Raw genomic sequence first — 20,383 nt, 5'->3', positions numbered from 1 at the left:
GTAATAAGCTTTCCTAACGAGATGTTCCTTAACAGCAACTTTGAATTTTGGCAGGGGTAAATCCATGATGTGCTTTGGAAGCTTGTTGAAGAAACGAATGCCGAGACCTACAAACGAATTGTGCACCTTGTGTAAACGATGATGGGGACCTACTAATTTGTGTCTGTTTCTAGTGTTGTAATTGTGTCTATCGCTATTTGTTGCGAAAGTCCCTAAATTTTGTTTTATATACAACAAGTTTGCAAGCACATACTGTGATGACACCGTCAGTATCCCTATCTGCCCAAAAAGCTCTCTCAAGGAGTCTCGCGCTCCTAAACTATAAATTGCACTGATAGCTCTTTTTTGAAGGACAAAAATAACATCTATATCAGCAGCCTTACCCCACAGTAATATACCGTAAGACATGACGCTGTGAAAATAACTAAAGTAAACCAGTCTTGCCGCATCCACACCAGCAAACTGTCTTACTTTTCTGATTGCGTACGCGGCGGAGCTGAGTCTCCCCGAGAGATGCGCTATTTGAGTGCCCCATTGGAGCTTGCTATCCAGACTGATACCTAAAAAAGTTGCCGAATCTACCAAATCGATAGTTTGCCCATTTACGACCATGTTAGTACCTAAATTCCTCGCGTTGGGCATAGTGAACCTAATGCACTTAGTTTTGTCAGAATTTAATAACAGATTATTACAAGTGAACCAGTTGTGGACCTGTTCAAGAATACTATTGATATCAATAAAACAAGACTTCGAACGATCTACTTTAAAAATGAGTGAAGTGTCATCTGCAAATAATATAATATCACATAAGTCCTGCACCTGAAAGGGGAGATCGTTTATATATACGAGAAAAAGAAACGGACCGAGTATCGAACCCTGAGGCACGCCGAGAGAAACAGCTGAACCTGAAGACCTTACACCATTGATATCTACTCGTTGAATCCTATTACTCAAATATGACGCAAGTAAATCGAGCGCTGTATCCCTAATTCCATAGTGATTTAGTTTCCTAAGGAGCGTATTATGTTGGACACAGTCAAATGCTTTGGAGAGATCGCAGAACACCCCAATGGCGTCCTGAGATGTCTCCCAAGCATCATAGATATGCTTGACGAGCGAAATACCTGCATCGTTACAAAGCATCGTTGCATAATTACAAAGGGTGAATTAACTGGAGAAGGTTTGAGGAAAGATAACGAATAACAATATGATTTAGTAATAACCTCGTAGTAGAAAAATAAGGACCATTCTAGAGATAATCAAAGATTATCCCGGAACTTGCTTTTTCCTTAACACAATCGTGTATCATAACCAGCTCTTGTTTTGTTGATGATTTAGTTTTTTTTTAAGACTCCGTCTCTAAGAATTGCTCTTGCGTGGCGAGAACTTTGACAAACATTCAAACAACGGACACAAAGTACAACCAGACCCGAAACAATTATTAGTGGATCTCATAAATATTGTCCCGTGTGGGAATCGAACCCCGAACGAGCTCCCGACGCAATGACGACAAACGGGCAGGGGGGTTCCACTCCGCAGAGTAGGTATGATCGGCCGCCGGGCCGCATATGCGGCCTATCTCAGTAGGTTGCCACTCGGCGCGCTCGCTGACCGCGTCGCGCGATTTAGTGCTAGCTACACTTATCTATTTTCTTAATCTGTTTTCTGTTTAAATAAAAAAAAAAGTCCACTAAACAACAAAAATCCCGTAAAAAAGCTAAAAGATACTGTAGTGTTTATGTGTGACCAAAGACAATACGGAATCGAAAATATCATAATAATATAATAAATATATAAATATCATTTTTTAATATCGTCGGCGCAATCCACGGAATACCTATTAAAAAAGTGGCGGCGGCCAATCGTTCGTTCTATTCGCTTCTTTGATTTTACCTATAGTAAAGTAATGTTGCGTGTTAGTAAAGCTACCTATATTTATTTAATGGCCAGACAGCAATACAATTATAATTTTATTTTATAATGGTTAATGGATTTTTCAGACACTATTAGGAACAGATTAACATGTTTTAAAGTATTGTATTTGCATAGGTACACACTGTTCTCTTTATTGATTTATTTTAATATTTATATCGACTAGTGATAACCCTGTGTTCCGGCGGTGGAACCGGAGACGCGCGGCGATACCCAATGGACTATGAACGCTCGCGCAGCGCGATAAGTTTCAATTTCGTGTGGCAGTCGTTAGTGTAGGTAATTTTTTATGCCTAAACTTCACTTTTGTTCGGAAGTGGACCTTCTGTACGGTAGTACTATTACTTATTCTGTGAAACGGGACCCTATTACTAAGCCTCCGCTGTCTGTCTGTCTGTCTCCAGGCCATATCTAATAAACCGTGATAACTGGAAAGCTGAAATTTTCACAAATTAGTTGCTATAACAACAAATACTAAAAATTTAAAAAAAATGTCCTCATACAATAAACGTGTTTTTTTCTGTCTGCTAAGAAAGGATTTGATGAATTCTACCTCAAAGAAGATAAAATCGAGGATGAGTTGTTGTAGAGTCTGTTTGAAAACTCTGTCCTAAGTCGCAAACTACACGGACTAAGCCGCGGGAAAACGCTAGTTAGGTATAAAGCTTATTTTTGGACGTCCCAGCGAACAAAGCCGTGATCTATCTAACCATAAACCGCGTGTCAGTTTGTAAATAATTATATTGTTTTTGTAATTCATGACGTGTTAAGGTAAATTATGAGTAGTGGGTTTTGCCCATTCATTAAATTTATACGTCACAGCCAGTTAGAAACGTTCGCAACAGATATTATTTACAAAAAAACTCAGGTATATAGGTACTTACGACGTTTCTTCACAATCTTTTTCTGTTAAAAAATTAATAAAAATTGGGTAGTTGAATTTTTTTTTTTTAAAAAAACAACTCCCGCACTAAGAATTGCTCTTGTGTCGCGGGGACTTTTACAAACATACAAACAACGGACACAAAGCACAACCAGACCCGAAACAATTATTTGTGGATCGCACAAATAATTGTCCCGTGTAGGAATCGAACCCACGACCTCCCGTGGGTGGTGTGTTGATGTTATTTGAGAGCTGAAACAGTTTATTAGCCATTTGATACCAAATACGAAACTGTGACGTTATTACTTAACCGTACTTGTATACTAAAATGTGTTTTTGCCATTTCATAAAGAGTAGCTGATTTGACTGGTAGTCAAGTACCCTATTGAAGAGGCAAGTGGACAAAGGAGTTAATGGTCAAATTTTAAATAGACTTTTTGCACGAACATAAGTTTATGTGCAGTAAGTTTATGTGGTTTTAACTGACAAACATATGTACATTTCAGGCCCGTAAAATTCCCATAGCACCCGCTAGAGGCACTGGTCAAACAAGGGGGAGGGGGCCTTGAGTCCACCACGCTAGCCAAGTGCGGGTTGGTAAACAATAGTACATTAGTTTCATAAAAAAATCATGATGCCTAACTTTAAATGGTTGTCGATAGTGGTAGAAAATCGCGCTACAGTATTGTAAACCACATCGCACTGTTCGCAGTAAAACCAGTGAAAATCATCATTATATTTAATTCACTAAACATTTAATTGATTTTTGGTCACACGTAGCCGGTGAATAAGGAAGATTTATCATTGATTTTGTCATACACCTACGTTTCAGTGACGTCACAATAAACTATGACATTTCCTTATTTGCCTACGTGACAATTTACATGACATGAAATTCAGGTTTGAGCTCATTTCAGTTTAAGCTCACCTGTGTTTGAAATTGATTCTCCCCGAACATTTTCGGCTATGGTAATCACGGACTCTTAATCGGATTGATTGCGCTCAAAAATGGCTAATATAATCAATATTCGCCGAAAACTTTTGTACGAAGGGCGGGTATGTCAGTATGACGCTCTCATCTATACTAATATTATAAAGCTGAAAAGTCTGTTTGTTTGAACGCGCTAATCTCAGGAATTACTAGCTGACAACTTCGCTTGCGTCACATAAGAGAGAATGGGTCAAAATTTTCCCCATTTGTGTAACATTTTTCAATGGTACTCTGCTCCTATTGGTCGTAGCGTGATGATATATAGCCTATAACCTTCCTCGATAAATCGACTATCTAACACTGAAAGAATTTTCCCGCACTGAAAGAATCTGACCAGTAGTTCCTGAGATTAGCGCGTTCAAACAAACAAACTCTTCAGCTTTAGAATATTAGTATAGATTATAATATTAGTATAGATTATAATATTAGTATAGATAAATCTGTAGAGATCTTTTATAATATGATTATCATTTAATGAATGAATTAAATTCAAAGAATGTTTGGCTGTTCTGAATAGCACCATATTATTGTTTTCCTCTTAAGTAACCAATGTTTTGTGGCCAACAGTGACGCACATTTACGTCACAAATTACTTCCATTGTCAAGAACGAGGATAGAGCATTTTAATCGGTTATAAACAATTAAACTTTTTAATCAAAATTAACATCTAAAATCATCCTAACATAACTTTCTAGTTGCAGGTTTAATATATAACAGAATACGGAAATTAATACTAATTTAATACTATAAATGCAAAATTTTGTTACGATGGATGTATGTTTGTTATTCTTTCACGCAAAAACTACTGAACGGAATTTTATGAATTTTGGTACACGTATAGTTTATATATTATTATTAATACAGAGAATACTTAAAATATAGATTTCTTTTACCCCGGGAAATCGATTCGCTTGTACGCAGTCGCGGGTAAAATTTAGTTAAACATATTTAATCCGTTTTCTGTCTAAATACTGGGCCCGTTAAAAAAAAATGCCAAATGTTGCGATCCACAAATTTTGTCCTCTTGTCTACCTTTTCAACTAAACAGCTAAACCAATTTTAACGAAATTTGTCAAAGAAGTAGTTAAACACGTAGATTTTTTACACAAACTACTAAAATAGGGATAGTAATTTTTTAAACACGTAATAATAACGTCATAATAAGATGATGTCACAAATAATCCATATTATTGTGTGTTTAGTGAAATTAATTGCATTTTCCTCGAAATTGCAGGGATATTACAAGTAGGTATGTAACGGGAACATGTAATAAATTTAATAATAAAATATAATATGTAATTTATATAATAATAATTATATTACTATTACAAAAACCCTGGGAATTCAGTTACGTTGCATTATTTGAGGAATCAATGAAAGAGAATACAATTTTATATTTAGTAGTAATATAAAGCTGAAGAAATTGTTAGTTTGTTTGAACCCGCTTATCCCAGGAACTACTGAATCGAATTGAAAAATATGATCTAAAGCTTAAATTAAGCATACAACCTGAAAACATTTTGTATATCAAAATCTGTTTAATAATTTAACCGTGAAAAGACAGAAATCGCATTAATAACAATAGTGTAAACAGCCTAGCCTGTCTTCCAACTATATTGGAGTCGGCTTCCAGTCTCACCGGATACAGCTGAGTACTAGTATTTTACATGGAGCGATTGCCTATCAGACCTTTACAACCCAGTTACCTGGGTTTTATAACAGATACCCTTCGGTAAAATTAGTTGCCAGACTTTCAAGCTTCTGTCTACTGTTAATGACTGACAAAAATCTTTGAAAATTTCAGCCTGGACCCACAATTTAACGTGCCTTCCGAAACACGGAGGAGCTCAGAATTATTAAAACGCACTGCACGTTTGGCGCAGTGGTCACTTTGCCGCAATAACCGTAGCACCGCGTGTGGTGGGTTCGAATCCCACCTGGAACAAATCTTTGTGTAATGAGCACTAGTATTTCTTCTGAGCCTGGTTGTCAATTTATATATAAGTATGTATTTAGAAGTATAAAAGTATGTTTATCAGTTATTTGGTTACCATAGTACAAGCTCTGCTTAATTTGGAATCAAATGACTGAGTGTGAGTTGTCCAATGATATTTAATTTATTTATTTAAAATGGTCACCTATCCACTGACTAATAACCTCGGCAATCGTAGCTTAACCTGAGAGATCGATGACGACATAGATTATAACGGTTATAGAGATTCGTATTAATTAAAAATACATAACGTAATTATGACGTAACAAAAACGTCATAAGGAAGCCCAACAAAAAGGATAAAATAATTTAATTTATTAGACAAGTCATGGTCAAAGTTTTGAATTAAATGTTTATTTAAATGATTATTAAAAACTAGCTGACCAGCGCAACTTTGCTTGCGTCACATAAGCGAGAATGGGTCACATTTTTCCTCGTTTTTGTAACATTTTTCGTTGCTACTCCGCTCCTAATGTTTGTAGCGTAATGTTGTTTAGCATTTTAATAATTTTTTCGATCCACACCGACGGTTTCTGTGATTAGCGCGTTCAAACAAACAAACAAATTACACAATTTTATAATATTAGTATCTATAGATTAAACTCGCTCTGCTCACTACTCGGTCTTTGAACAGACTATCCTGGTTAAAATTATCATCACGCCAGTAACATTAGATAGTGACGTCAGAAGTGTATAAATTAGTACAGCCATATTTCGCCAATAACAATGTTACTTCCATGTAAAAGGGGGCGAGCTTATTGCTATTTACCAAACTTCGGGCTACTATTGATAAATATTCAATAAGTATAACAAAAAATCCAATATTAGTTGTAGAGACCCGGGAATTAAACCCCCCCTCATAATCAGCAGTCGGAAACCATATCCACAGCGCCACAGAGACAATCTGAATGTCAACATATTAAAAAGTTGCTACTCTAACGGAAGTGGTTATAGGTTCGAAAACGAGACAACACACCAATGATTTTCCGAAGTTATGTGTGTATTAGAAATAATGATCACTTGGAAAACATTCTGATGCAACTTTGAGTTCTTCAAGGTGTGCCAAGTCCCCAACCCGCAGTAGCCCATCGTGGTGGACTCAAGACGTAACCCCTCCCTAATTCCGGGAGGAGACACTTTCCAAGCAGTGGGTCATTAATAGGTTAAATTTATTAAAAAAGATATGAAAGTATGCACATGAATCTTTGTAGGTCATCATCTTATAATAAGAAACCAGCTTAAGATTTCACAGGTGTGTCAAAACAAGTTATAGAGGTCTCGGTCAAGACTATACATAATTTGTTGTTTCTTGTTCATTCACACTTCAGAGTGCACACACAGTTCAACGTGCCGCGTTTGTACAGAGTTATATAGTTTTGATGACATTACGTTATTATTTAGTATGTGTGACATTTTTTTTTTTTTCAATTAGCCAATAATTATATTTTTTTGTTTATTACATGATTATTTAGCCCAAAACCTACCCATACGTTGAAGGAAATACGCCATTGGAGCAGCACGTTGCATATTATAAGAAATTATAACTAGTTGGTTTCGAGGTCGAAATTTATAGGTACGCGAGTAGCCCTACGTTCACACGGAGTCGTGTTCTGTCCAGGGAATCGAACTCGAGACCTCACGCTCAGCAGTCAGATACACTGCCGACCGCGCAACTAAGACTGCATTATTATATAAATAGTGTACTAACCTTCAAACAGGATCAGCTGATTGTCATCTTTTAAGGCATTGCAGCGGGCATTGACCCCGTTCGATCAAAACATTGTCATTATCACTCAAGCGTAAATACTTAACACACACAAAAGTTCACTTGTATAAAAGTTATGTAATATATTATTTTTACCGAATTCAAAAACAAGGTACGGTGTTCGAATGATTGTTTTTTTTAATGATTACTCCGACAACTGCAGACGAAATTTCAAATGGTATTTTTTTTTTAATATCGCCGAAATAGTCCGATACAATTTTTTTAAAATAAACAGCCGTATTTATAAGACGAAATATTCAAATTTTCGGTAATATTTTGGTTATAATGTATAAGAAATGCTGCTTCAACCACAGTTAGTTCAATACTGGTGTATAATCGTAGTATGTTCCCTTGAGTTTACGTAATTATGAGCAATTGTTGGGAAATTATTGTCAGTTCGGTTTATAAGATCATTTGCTGTTATAGTGTACGATGTTAGCGCGTGACTCATATATACAAGTTATATTGGCTTGTAGCACATATATCTGTCCTGTGAGTCGGGCGGTGGCGTTTTCAAGACGGATGCTACTGGTCTTTTTTTTTTTTTAAGTTAATTTTACATTATTCTCAGTCTGAAGTAACTGCTTTCGAAAAGTATCTTCAGCTCATAACCTTTGAAAGTATATGCCTCAATTTACTTCGCCCGGTCTCGGATAAAATAGTAAATTTATTCCCAATCTTCTCAGAAACGGTGAGTCCAAATTTGAGTTGTCCGGAGTAGATGTCTATGTCGCTTAGACGAGCGTCTACTTAACGCCTAGTATTTTGTTTCTGAATAAATCCGCCGTCTAGCCGTAGGCGCGGTAAATGGCGATGCGGTGATGTGTGCGACGACCTTAGACGCTAATGAGTCTATTGTGTCAAAGTTAATTATTACAATGTTTTCATCAATCTGACAGGAAAATACACGTGGCACGGTTTTTCTATAATTTGTAGTGTTTTGTGTTAAGTAATTTGATAATTATAACAATGTTTTGTAGGCAGTAAATAATTAAACGTAGACAAATAAAATATGAACAACTCTATATTTTTGTATCTAGTAATCACTAAAAGCATGAAGAAGGCATTTCTTGGAAGGTAAAAGAAAACGTAGATAAAAATTTTACGTGACGCAGTATTCGAATCCAAAACCTTCATGCAACATTCGTATTTAGGTACCTCCGCTGCACCGTAGAGACAGTCCTACGGAATGTTTAGCCAAGCATCATCATACTCATATCATAGTATCCCACTGTTGGACAAAAGTCTCCCCCAAACTCCATCAGTATCCTTGAATAATTCCTGCTGAACACCACAAAATACGAATCTAAATAACGCTTTTTTTTTAATTGAATATTATAAAATAAACACATAAATATTACAAAAGAAATAAATAAATACTGTATTGTTAAGGAAAACGCTACAAAGCTTTGCAAATTTATTCTGATGTAATAAAATTATAATAGTTGAGTTTATCTACCATTACGTATTCATATATTTCAAAACGTCATGCAAATATGACAACGAAACCAATGACGCGAAAATACGTCATCAATTCAACTTTTCAATTGTCCGTGACGACAAAACGCTTTGTGGAGTTTCTCGTGAACCAAAGACGCGTGTTTACGTATTTTTTTGCTCAATATTAAAAAACGGTAATAGGTAGACGCTTAAAATTTTCCCAGAACGAGATTTTCAACGTGCGCGAGTCCGACTCGCACTTGGTCGGTTTTCTTTTAAAGACAACTCTAGTACTAAGAATATATCTTGTGTCGCGGGGGTGTTTATTTACAAACGTACAAACAATAGACACAAAGTACAACCAGACCCGAAACAACTTTTTGTGGATCGTACAAATAATTGTCCCGTGCGGGAATAGAACCCACGTTCTCCCGACGAAGTGGTAACGGCGTGGCGAGTAAAGCCATTTTGTACCAAAAGCAAGACAGTCAAAAGTTTAGATGTAAACCTGACATCTGGTATAACCGGCGGATATTGTGTTATAACCCAGTTAACTGGGTTGTGGAGGTCAGATAGGCAGTCGATCCATGTAAACGACTGGTATTCAGCTGCATCTGGTAAGACTGGAAGCCGACTCCAACATGGTTGGAAGAACACCTAGTGATTAATGGTGTTAAACTTTATCTAGAAGATAATTTAACTGACATTTATAATTGTCAATTAACTTATCTGTAAAACTGGTCCTTAATAGTTTAAACAGCTTATAAGAGCTATATTCTCTCTCTCACTTCGTTGAATATGTGTCAACATTTGACCTAAATAAATATACAGCTGTAAATGATTTAGGTAAATAAAACAAACATCGGGGGGACATAATATTGGTTATAATTTTCACCATTTTATATCAATTACATACGTTTTCTTCTTAACTAATAGTTTAGTAAATCGGAAGTTACAATGTCACGTCTTAGTGGATATTACATACACATACATACATACATAAAGACATGAAATCACGCTTTGTTTTCATGTAGGCAGAGTATTTTGGATGTTACAAACAAACATTTTTTTTATCAAAACACATTACCTACCCTTTTCTGCGTCGCTCAGTCGGGTAAATAATAAACTTATTGATAGGTTTACATGTGATAAAATATTTATTTTTGTAATAACAAATGTGTATAGAACATTTCTAGTAAACAAATCCATACTAATATTGTAAATGTAGAAATTCTGTTTGTCTGTGACGCTTTTAAAATAAACTACTGAGCTATTACTTTGATATTATTTGCCATAGAGATACGTGGGTACAAACTTATATTTTTTATTCAAAATTAGCCCCTAAAAGACTTAAATAGGGTATATAACTCTATATATTCGTGGTAGATTATATTTTAAACGTCAGCAAAAGAACAGGTACTAATATGGGATACTTTTAACCCAGTACGACGACGCCGGCATAAACTTAGAATTTATTTGCATACATAATATCAGGTTTTTTTAAGGGGTAGGCAGATACCAAAGAAAGCACAGCTTTGCATCCATACATCTTGTCATACAGGACCTCTTGACCTTTCTGCAAAATATCACCAATATGTTCTGTGTATACAACACTATTGTATTAACCTCTTATTCATAAACACACTATAAACCTATTTTAGTTAAAAAACTACTATAATATGTTTTCTCTTTTTCGTTTCGCTAAGGAGTGAAAGAAACAAAACTCTTTATAGGCCTGTCATAAGTTCATATATATTTATGAATAAGAGGGTTAATGTGATAATATATGTCTAAAAGGCGACAATGCAACCGAAATATGTAAAATCGCCAGACATAAACGTAATAATGTATTACTTATTGCAAAAATATTTCTTTGAATTAAAAATGCAACAAAATTCTATAACAAGAAAAACATGAGGAAACTTAATTTGTTATTGTAGGATTCCCATATAATCAAAATTACATTCCAATTGTGTATAGTGACATTGCAAATATTTCAATCGACATGTCAAATTACTTAAATCCTTCTGTGGTCTGTGACTAACCTTTATAAGTAAGCTTTTGCCCGCAACTGTCCGCGTGGTTTGTGACTTAGGATATAATTTTTATACTAATTTCCGTCCCTTATTTTATCCTCTTGGGGGTAGAATTGATCATAATCCTTTCTTAGCGGATGTGTACGTCATAACATCTACCTGCATACCAAATTTCGACCCGATCCGTCCAGTGGTTTGTGCTGTGCGTTGATCGATCACTATGTCAGTCAGTCACCTTTGAGTATACCATATAAAAGTTATCTATATTCTTAAAATTCTCCGTAATTTGTGCACGAAAATGTATTCTAGATCTCCGTGCAAATTGTTAAACAAAATTAATTCAGTAGTTTTTGCATTGAAGATTAACAAGCTTAATTATGTTAAAACATTCCTGTTTATAATATCATTGTGTGAGAATGGAATGCAAACGGTCGCATCATTCATGTAAAAATAAATATATGTCATCAATAAAATATTTGTTACTGTAACGTCTAACTACAAGTTAACCTTCAACTACATTAAACATAGTATATGAACACACTCGAAAAGTATTTTTCGCCGAAAAAAAAACAACTGAAAAATTAACATTATCCTTATAACATCGGTGATTAGTAACATAAAGAATGTACAACGCTTGCCGAGGTTGTTCTGTGGATGGGTGACCATCTTATACATATCGAGTTTCTCCGTGTTTCGGAAGGAAAAAACGGCAAAGGCAAGGAACGCTGATTTGAAGGTCCCGGCTGTCATTTTCAAAGATCTTTGACAGTCTGACAACCAGTCTGACCGAAGGGCATCGTGTTATAACCCAGGTTACTGGCTTGTGAAGGTCCTATAGGTAGTTCCTCCATCAACTGGTATCCAGCCGCATCCGGTGAGACTGGAAGCCGACTCCAACATAGTTTAAAGAAAGGCTAAGGTGATGGATACAGTTTAGCGATAAAAAATAGCCAGGGATTTCCGGCAGCTCTTTCCTCAATGTCACACCTTTCAAACTTTGTTAGTATCTAAATTCACATGTATTTTTGACTGTCGGTATTTTCCCTAAATTAATAAACGATTCTTAATTTATTTTACTTTTGTCATATTTCAACTCGCGACTTCGTCCACACGAAATGATCTTCTGGGACAAAAAGTATTCAGGTCATTCCAGTAGCTTTAAACAAACGTTCACTTATTGATACAAACTTTTCCATTTACAAAATTAGTATGGATTTTTTTATAATTAAAGAGTAAAACGCAGAACAATTTTTAAAATAAAACATTAGATAGTCATTTTCACAAATAGTTATTCTCCTTTAGTGTTATAGAATCATCAATCATGAATAAATCAAGTTGATGATTCGGAAATAATTTCTGTAAGACTTTATAAGGGTATTTCAATAATGATGTTGTATAATATCCACTAAAACGATACCTAGGACACCATGAAAGGATTTTTTGAAACCAGACTTGAAATAAAACAAAGATTCCTTTTTAACAGTTCTTGAAGGGATGTAAAGTTTTGAGTAATGGATTTAAGACCTTACCCCTCCCTCATTCCGGGAGAAGATGTTAACTTAGCAGTGGGATAGTAACGGGTTAAATATTATTTAGTTTTAAAATTACTTTAATTAATGACTTGCAAAAGATAGTATAGAAGATAATATTTCATGATTTATTTATTTACTTACTAGTCAGTATGTTTGATTTGATATAACTTAAACACGTTTATCAAATGGTTATCTGATTTAACATAAATTATTTGGCAGAAATGCAAGGAAATTATACAATTTTTACGTGTTTGCACTTTGACTCGTAATTAAAAAATTATGAATTTAAAATAATCGGTTTGAATACTATTTGGCTATTTGGGTATTCAAATCCAAATTTCTATTTATTTAGTTAGATTTCAAATATTGACATAATCATTTATTATTATTACCATGGTATATTTATAAGCAAATTTTGAAAAGTGGGAGGCCTTAGCCCAGTAGTGGGAAATTCAAAAATAATTTCACCAAGTCTGGTTTCTTATCCCATACAAGCGACTATAATATACAGGGTGTTGAAATAATTCGGCGACAATTAGTATGGACGTACAACACTATATTAATAGATATGTAACATCTACCCTACAACTATAAACACACTTACTCTATCATATATTATATATTAGCATTCAGTACTGCTCGTCGCAAAATATAGTTAAAAAGGAGATTTTTTTTTTTTCAAAATAAACGAGCGAATAATTTCTAAGAAATATATAATTCTATGTTTCCGTTTGACACTAAAGTTATAAGACAGTTTGTAGCTGATTTAAAGCTTAAACGTTTTATAGCTATTAGGGTCAAAGGGTTATGTTAAAAAAAGTTAGCCTCCCAAACTAGACACACTAATTTTCAAACTATAAGACATTATACAGTATGAAGGTTACTTATTAAAATCTTTACATACAAGTTTTTTAGGCGTGAAAAATATTTTGTCTACCTAAACTACAATATTGTTCTATAAAACGCTATATTTTAATATATAATATATTATAAACATTGTGACGTTAATTAATGTATGCAAAGATTTTTTTCACAGACACTCTAAGAGTAGGCTCTTGAAATGCGACTTATTTCAAAAAAAAAAAACATTTTTAAAGGAATTGATATAGATTCACAGGAAAATATTATAAGACATATTATCCAAGATTTAATTCACTTATCTACGAAACGAAAAATGTGAAAAAAGTTAAGTCATGTGTCAAATAAATTGAATAGAAAAGTCGCATAAATTGAACTCTACCCTTATTAAGAAAGATTCATTCTCAAGATATGTTGTTAGTGTATATTTCTCAAAGAATTTTCACATTAATATCATAGTAGTATACTACAAAATGTTAGAAAAACACGAACATTGACTAACTGGTAACGATCAATCACTATTGACAATATCATTGACGGTGATTGAAGCGATATGAACAACGATTGTCAATTGCGATTGACGCGACAGTTATACATTTTACAGACAGTAAAGTCTATCAAATCGGTAGAGATATTATTTAAAAAAATATTCGAATAGCAAAAAATGAAATGTTTCAATATAATATGTTAACAATTGATAATATTTTTTCCTTAATACTATTAATTTATATTTTGAAAAACTTATACGCTATTGTCCATAACCCTTGATTTACAGGGATGTGATTTGCTGTAATAAAGTAACAATACGGAAATCGGAATATGATATTGAAAACTGAATTTGAGGAGCTCTTAGCTATGTAACAATAGCCGAGCAGATCGATCTTTCAGGTTTAAGCTTTACTTGTCAAGGTTGTTTCGTGGATGGGTGACCATATTAAACATGCCTAGTTCTTCCGTGTTTTCGGAAGGCACGTTAAATTGTGGGTCCCGGCTGTCATTTTCAAAGATCTTTGACAATCGTTAACAGCAATCAAAAGCTAGAAAATCTTTGACAGTCCTTAACAGTAGTCAGAAGCTTGTAAGTCTGAGAACTAGCCTTACCAAAGGGTATCATGCTATTATTCGGGTAACGGGGTTGTGGAAGTCCGATAGGCAGTCGCTTTATGTAAAATACTGGTATTCAGCTGCATACGACAAGACTGGAAGCCGACTCCAACATAGTTGTAAGAAAAGCAAAGCTGATGATGATGATATTGGAATCTGAACTCTAAAACATTTGAAAAACTAATTTTGGAATCTAAATGTTACTATTACGCATAGGAAAATGTTTATTACCCATTAAAGCGCATGGCTCGATAGGAGGAAATGTGAAATTTAGCGAGCGAAGGTTATAGGCATAGACGATAATACAGACAGATAAAAAAATAAAATGACTTTCCTTGTTTATAACTTAAAAATTTTGAAAAATGCAGAATGTGGACGACCTTGTAGCTTTTAAAAGTAATGACTTTTCATAGCGATTCTAAGTATTTTTGGAACCGCAATATAATCATACCTTTTATAAGGTCATATCATCGGGGAAAAGAATGCCAAAAGTATATGAGGAAATCCCAGCCCAGTCACGAACAAAATCTATTTCAAACGGTATTATTCAGAAAATAAATATTGGGTATTGTAGAATTGGTGACTAAAAATATGACTTTGCTATTTGTTTTTTAGAAGTGCTGTACTAAACTCCTATTTCTGATGCACAAGTTTAGCCTTTAAATCGGAATTTAAGTTTCTGTCTCTATTAATTTAAAGTTGAAATATAATAAGTTATTATAGCAACATAAGCATTTTATCAACAAAAGTAGGTATACACATACAAAAAGTCACGCCTTTTTCTCATAGGGGTAGGCAAAGACCAAATAACGACACTTGGTACGATCTTCACAAACTTCTCTTGTCAAATTCACATTTATTTTTTTCGTTAACCTGGTAAAATACCCTATTGATTATGGACAGGTTGTTTCAATACCCGTAATTCCGAGTTCCGTATTTTTTCTTTTAAGACGTTTTAATTTGGATACACACAATTCAAGTTACAAAATTTCGATTATAAGAAATTTCGCTTTGATGATATTTTCTATGATATCTTTGTATGTCCTGTGTTTTGTTATGTTTGATTGCAGTCCTAATTCCAGTACATCCATATACTTACATATTAGGGAAACGTCGTGCTGTTGTTTTTACCTGTAAAAGAAAAAACGTTGTTAAATGATTTTTATATAATCTATACTAATATTATAAAGCTGAAGAGTTAGTTTGTTTGTTTGTTTGAACGCGCTAATCTCAGGATCTACTGGTTCGAATTGAAACATTATATTTGTGTTGAATAGACCATTTATCGTGGAATGCTTTATTTAGGATATAATATATAACATCACGCTACGATGATAAGAAGCGTAGTAGCAACGAAAAATGTTACAAAAACGGGGAAAATTATGATTTTTCTTCTCTCTCTTTCTCTCTTATGTGACGCGAGCGAAGTTGCGCAGGTCAGCTAGTTTAACATGAGTGTTATAGCCGATAATGTAGGTATAGTCCGACAACTTGGTAGAGAGCCTTGTATGCAAAATTCGCAGCTCGCAAAAATACACAAAATTTAGATAATTATAGGCTTGTGTGATACAGCTACTTTGTTTTTTAAATAAACAGAATTATTAATTATGTTGTATACTAATTGTGTATGCTAAAGCTCTCTACCAAATTTTCGGTCTACAGAAGTGTATTAAAATACAAAATTGGTCGTTTATAATGTGATTCTCATATAATAGGGGCAAGTCTTTTGACGAAGACACGAACGAAACCCCAGCATACTACTGATAATTATTCTAATAGATAATTACAGCCCCTTGTCCGACCCTCGAATCGAACCCAAGACATCCTAATCGTATACACTACTAGCTAAAGTAAGCATTTATTTCAACATGCCTTTTATTCCCGAAAATGTAGGCAAATGTGTAATAATCTGCGTAAAATACTTTACACGTAACTAAAAGGGTGCTGAATCGATTTAAATATAATTTGGTGTTAAGGTAGGAAAACCGAAGGTCCAAACATAGGCAATATTTTCTTTCAAAAGCAGCTATTAAAATATGCAGAAAGACGTTAGTCACGAACGCGACCACGGCCACGACACGTTGACCTTTCATGATACATTTGTTTAAAATCATCATGTCTATTTATAGAACGTCTACATATTGATTGTGAAAGGAAATATTTGAGAATGTTGAACTAGGCATAAACCGTTGCATAGGTGTAACCGTCTATGCCTACAGTAGTAGGAAAATACTAATATTACTGACTAACGATATAAACATAGCAAAACATCTTCGTCATAGATTTCTTAGTATAAGAAACGGACTTTGAACCTTGCACATATAAACGTAAATACGAAAGTAACGGTTTTGTGGTTGCAGACCGAAAGCTCAGTTATTCCGAAGCTAAACAAAGCCTTTTTTTTATGTCGTCTTCTGGACTAAAAATTGCTCTTGTGTCGCAGAGACTTTTACAAACATACAAACAACGGTCACAAAGTACAATAAAATTGTATTGGTAGATTGTGAAAATGTTGTATTTTTTTTATAAACATGATCTAATTATTACCGCGATAAATTGACTTGAAAGTCTATACTTACTAATAACTTATTACTTATTGGCCTATAATTGTCGTACAGGCTAATGACGTCACGGTGTCGTACAAAACATACAACAAAACCTCTACGACTTAACTTAAATGCTTTTCAACTTGTAAATAAACGTGACTAATATTTTTGAAATCATCAGCAGTCTGACGAACTAATTAGATTTTTTTCTGTTGATATAAATTGGTACCTCCAATTCAAGTTCAAATGGTAAGTAGTAGTAAAGTGGTAAACGGTTTGAACCCGAGGGAACACTTTTCGAAGTTATGTGTGTATGTATAGTATCAGTTTAGCCTTTCTTCCAAGCTATGTTGGAGTTGGCTTCCAGTCTCACTGGATGTAGCTGAATACCAATGTTTTACATGGAGCGACACACTCCACAACCCAGTTACCTGGGTTATAACACGATACCCTTCGGCGTGACTGGTTGTCAGACTTTCAAGCTTCTGACTACTGTTAACGACTATCTTAAGTTATTAGTTAAAAGTAATTTATGTCGTAAGGGATATTATACTATTAAAGATTATTTAGATGATAACAATGCTTGGGACTGTGCTGCTTCTACCAAGTCTATTTCAAAATAATGTATTACAATTTGATATTATGACATTGTTATTAATTTGTTATATTTCATTATTATGACATTGTTATTAATTTGAAAATATTGACATTTAAAAAGAGCAAGCCGTGAGTTTCTTGCCGTTTCTTCTCACGAGCAACAGCTTTTCCGAAACGGTGGTAGATAAAAAATATTTTGACGATTTCAAATACTTGTTAAAGTTTATGAAATAAAGAATATTTGACTTTTACTTTGACTTTGACTATCAAAGATCTTCGACCACCTTCGACTTCGCCTGGACCCACAATTTAACGTGCCTTCCGAAACACGGAGGAACTCGGTATGTATAAGATGGTCACCCATCCACAGATCAACCTCGGTAAGCATGGCTTAACCTCTTTAAAACAGTTCTCGAAGGTATGCAAAGTCCCAAAACCACACTTAGTCAACTTGGTGGACTTAAGGAATGATCTCATGTCGGGTGACCTTTGCCCAGCAGTAAGCAGTTTTCCATTTTCTCTAAAAATACCCTATTACAAAGTTCACTGTACATAAATTTACTAATTACAACTCAAATAGATATGACGAAACGGGAATTAACATTTTCACCTAAAATCTGACTTCGACACGAGCAGTCATGATTCCATAAAAGGTGTTTGTTTAGTATCTGTTTGTGCGTGACTGAAATTCTAAACGGATGGACTGATTTCATGTAATTAGTCAGGTAGGTAGTTGAAAATAAAAGTTCAGACTTAGTAACCTAAACGGCTAGGCTGATTTTCATGAAATTAGTCAGTTAGGTAGTTGAAGGCTATACTTAGATATACTTTTTTCTAAATTAAACCCTAAGCGGTTAGTATAGAGGATAAAAGGTTTTACGTGTACATATTTTTTTTAATCAAATTTGACCGCCTAGCGGTTGGCATTGTAACCGACGGCTAATCATGAGGTCTCAGGTTCAATTCTCGGCTAGTTAAAGGTATTATTGATGTTATTTTTATTTACATTAGAATATTCCCCAATAGTAGCCGGTAGTTTGGTAACATGGTTTAAGTAAATAGACAAAATAAAAAAATATATGGATATAGGTTTGCCCGCTACATGGAACTAACAATGCTAACGGAAAATGGGTGCCATTCATACACCTCTGCCTACACCTTTGGGCATAATAGGCATGATATATTAGGTCGGGGAAAAAGTCTTTTCGCACTATAGTATGTATGTACTTGTAATAAAATCTTTTCTCTACACAAAAATCTCGATATTTGGGTACCTCACGAGCTAACTGAAAGAAACCTAATGAACCGTGTACTCATTTGTGATTCTTGAAGCCAAAGAAATTTTATTACAAGTTCATACAAATTATAATGCGAAAAGACTTTCCCCGACATAATATGTATGTAGGCAATTTAAATATACGAAATTCTGAGTAATGTGATGCAAAGAAAGTAAATACGTAAATATTGACGTGTGTTATAAAAATAGCTGTTTTCCCCTAACTGTCACGGTCGTTTATAAATATGAACTGCTAATAATTCCTTTAATGTCCTTCCGACTGACGTAGTTTGTGTATCTTCCTAGAAAGTTCATTCATTCAGACATCATTATTTCAAATAGTGACACTTTTCTGTTTACAATTGGGTACTACAGTCAAATCAGCTGCTCTTTATGAAATGTCAAAAACACATTTTAGTATGGAATACGCTGTAGTGACGTCACAGTTTCGTATTTTCGTTGGTATCAAATGAGTGTCGATTAAAATGTTTCTATCTGTAATAATTACAATTCCAAAGATATTTTCCAAAAGCAAGGACACAGCCTGAACTTTTTAGATGAACTTTGTAAAAGTACAAGTTTATTCATTTTTAACCGGGTCAACTATCCAATTTAAACAAGACGTAATGCGGACTTATTTAGGACAAACGATATGACAAGGTACTGAGGTCATGTTTACGATGACTGGATTGGTGGACGGTCATTTCAATTTCCAATACCTTTAGTGTCAATTTCTTCTTTAGGTTAATAAATAATTATTTTAATTGCTTGATTAGTGGTTTTGCATGTGTCTCTGTTTTTAGATTTGAGTTCACCACACTGACACATGCTTTAACTGTTGAAAAAGTTTTCAGGCTTGCAAGATTTTTATCTTTTAGATGATGACAATAATGTATAATATTCTACTAGTACTATAAGTGTATGAGGATGGGTGTATTTATTGTATATTGTATGTATGTATTTGATATTCGTTCACGCAAAAGCTACTGAACGTACATATTTCGATGTCTTGTACATAAATAGTTTAAAACCTGGATTAACACATCTTCGAATCGAAATCTTTTCACGCGGACAAAAGCTAGTATAATAATATGACCCAATAGTTACCGTCTTACAAAAAAGTGAGAGTTTTTCCTTTACCTATCCAATGACAATTATATTAAAATGTGCTGCAACACTTCTGAATGGATGATCAATCTATACCTATAAGGTAAGGAAAGTGCGACGTCACAATACGCAGCAGAAATAATGTTAAGCAATTCTATGAAACATAATATTGTTAATCATTTCTTTAGTTTATCCTGTATTATAACAATCGAATTGTGTATCAGCAATAATAACTATAAATTAAAAATTTTAAAAAACCCTGGACTTTTTTTTTGTACCTTTTATAGATTGGCTAGTTAGATTAAGCCGTTCTAATTTATAACA

General features: G+C 34.2%; 1 protein-coding gene across 5 annotated transcripts in view; it reads right to left on the bottom strand.

The window, feature by feature from the left end:
• Positions 1-9,867: 9,867 nt before the first annotated feature.
• The window catches only part of mim (missing-in-metastasis), a 206,923-nt gene continuing 196,407 nt past the window's right edge, over positions 9,868-20,383 (bottom strand). For all 5 annotated transcript variants that reach the window (XM_076129824.1, XM_076129825.1, XM_076129826.1 and 2 more), the window contains one exon: positions 9,868-15,664. The gene's annotated coding sequence lies outside the window, so the exon portion shown is untranslated. The remainder of the gene's footprint in view (positions 15,665-20,383) is intronic.

Source organism: Anticarsia gemmatalis, chromosome 23 (assembly GCF_050436995.1).
Source record: "Anticarsia gemmatalis isolate Benzon Research Colony breed Stoneville strain chromosome 23, ilAntGemm2 primary, whole genome shotgun sequence".
Lineage (NCBI taxonomy): Eukaryota > Metazoa > Arthropoda > Insecta > Lepidoptera > Erebidae > Anticarsia > Anticarsia gemmatalis.
Note: the sequence above shows the minus strand (reverse complement) of the source record. Positions and strands in the feature narration are given on the sequence as shown.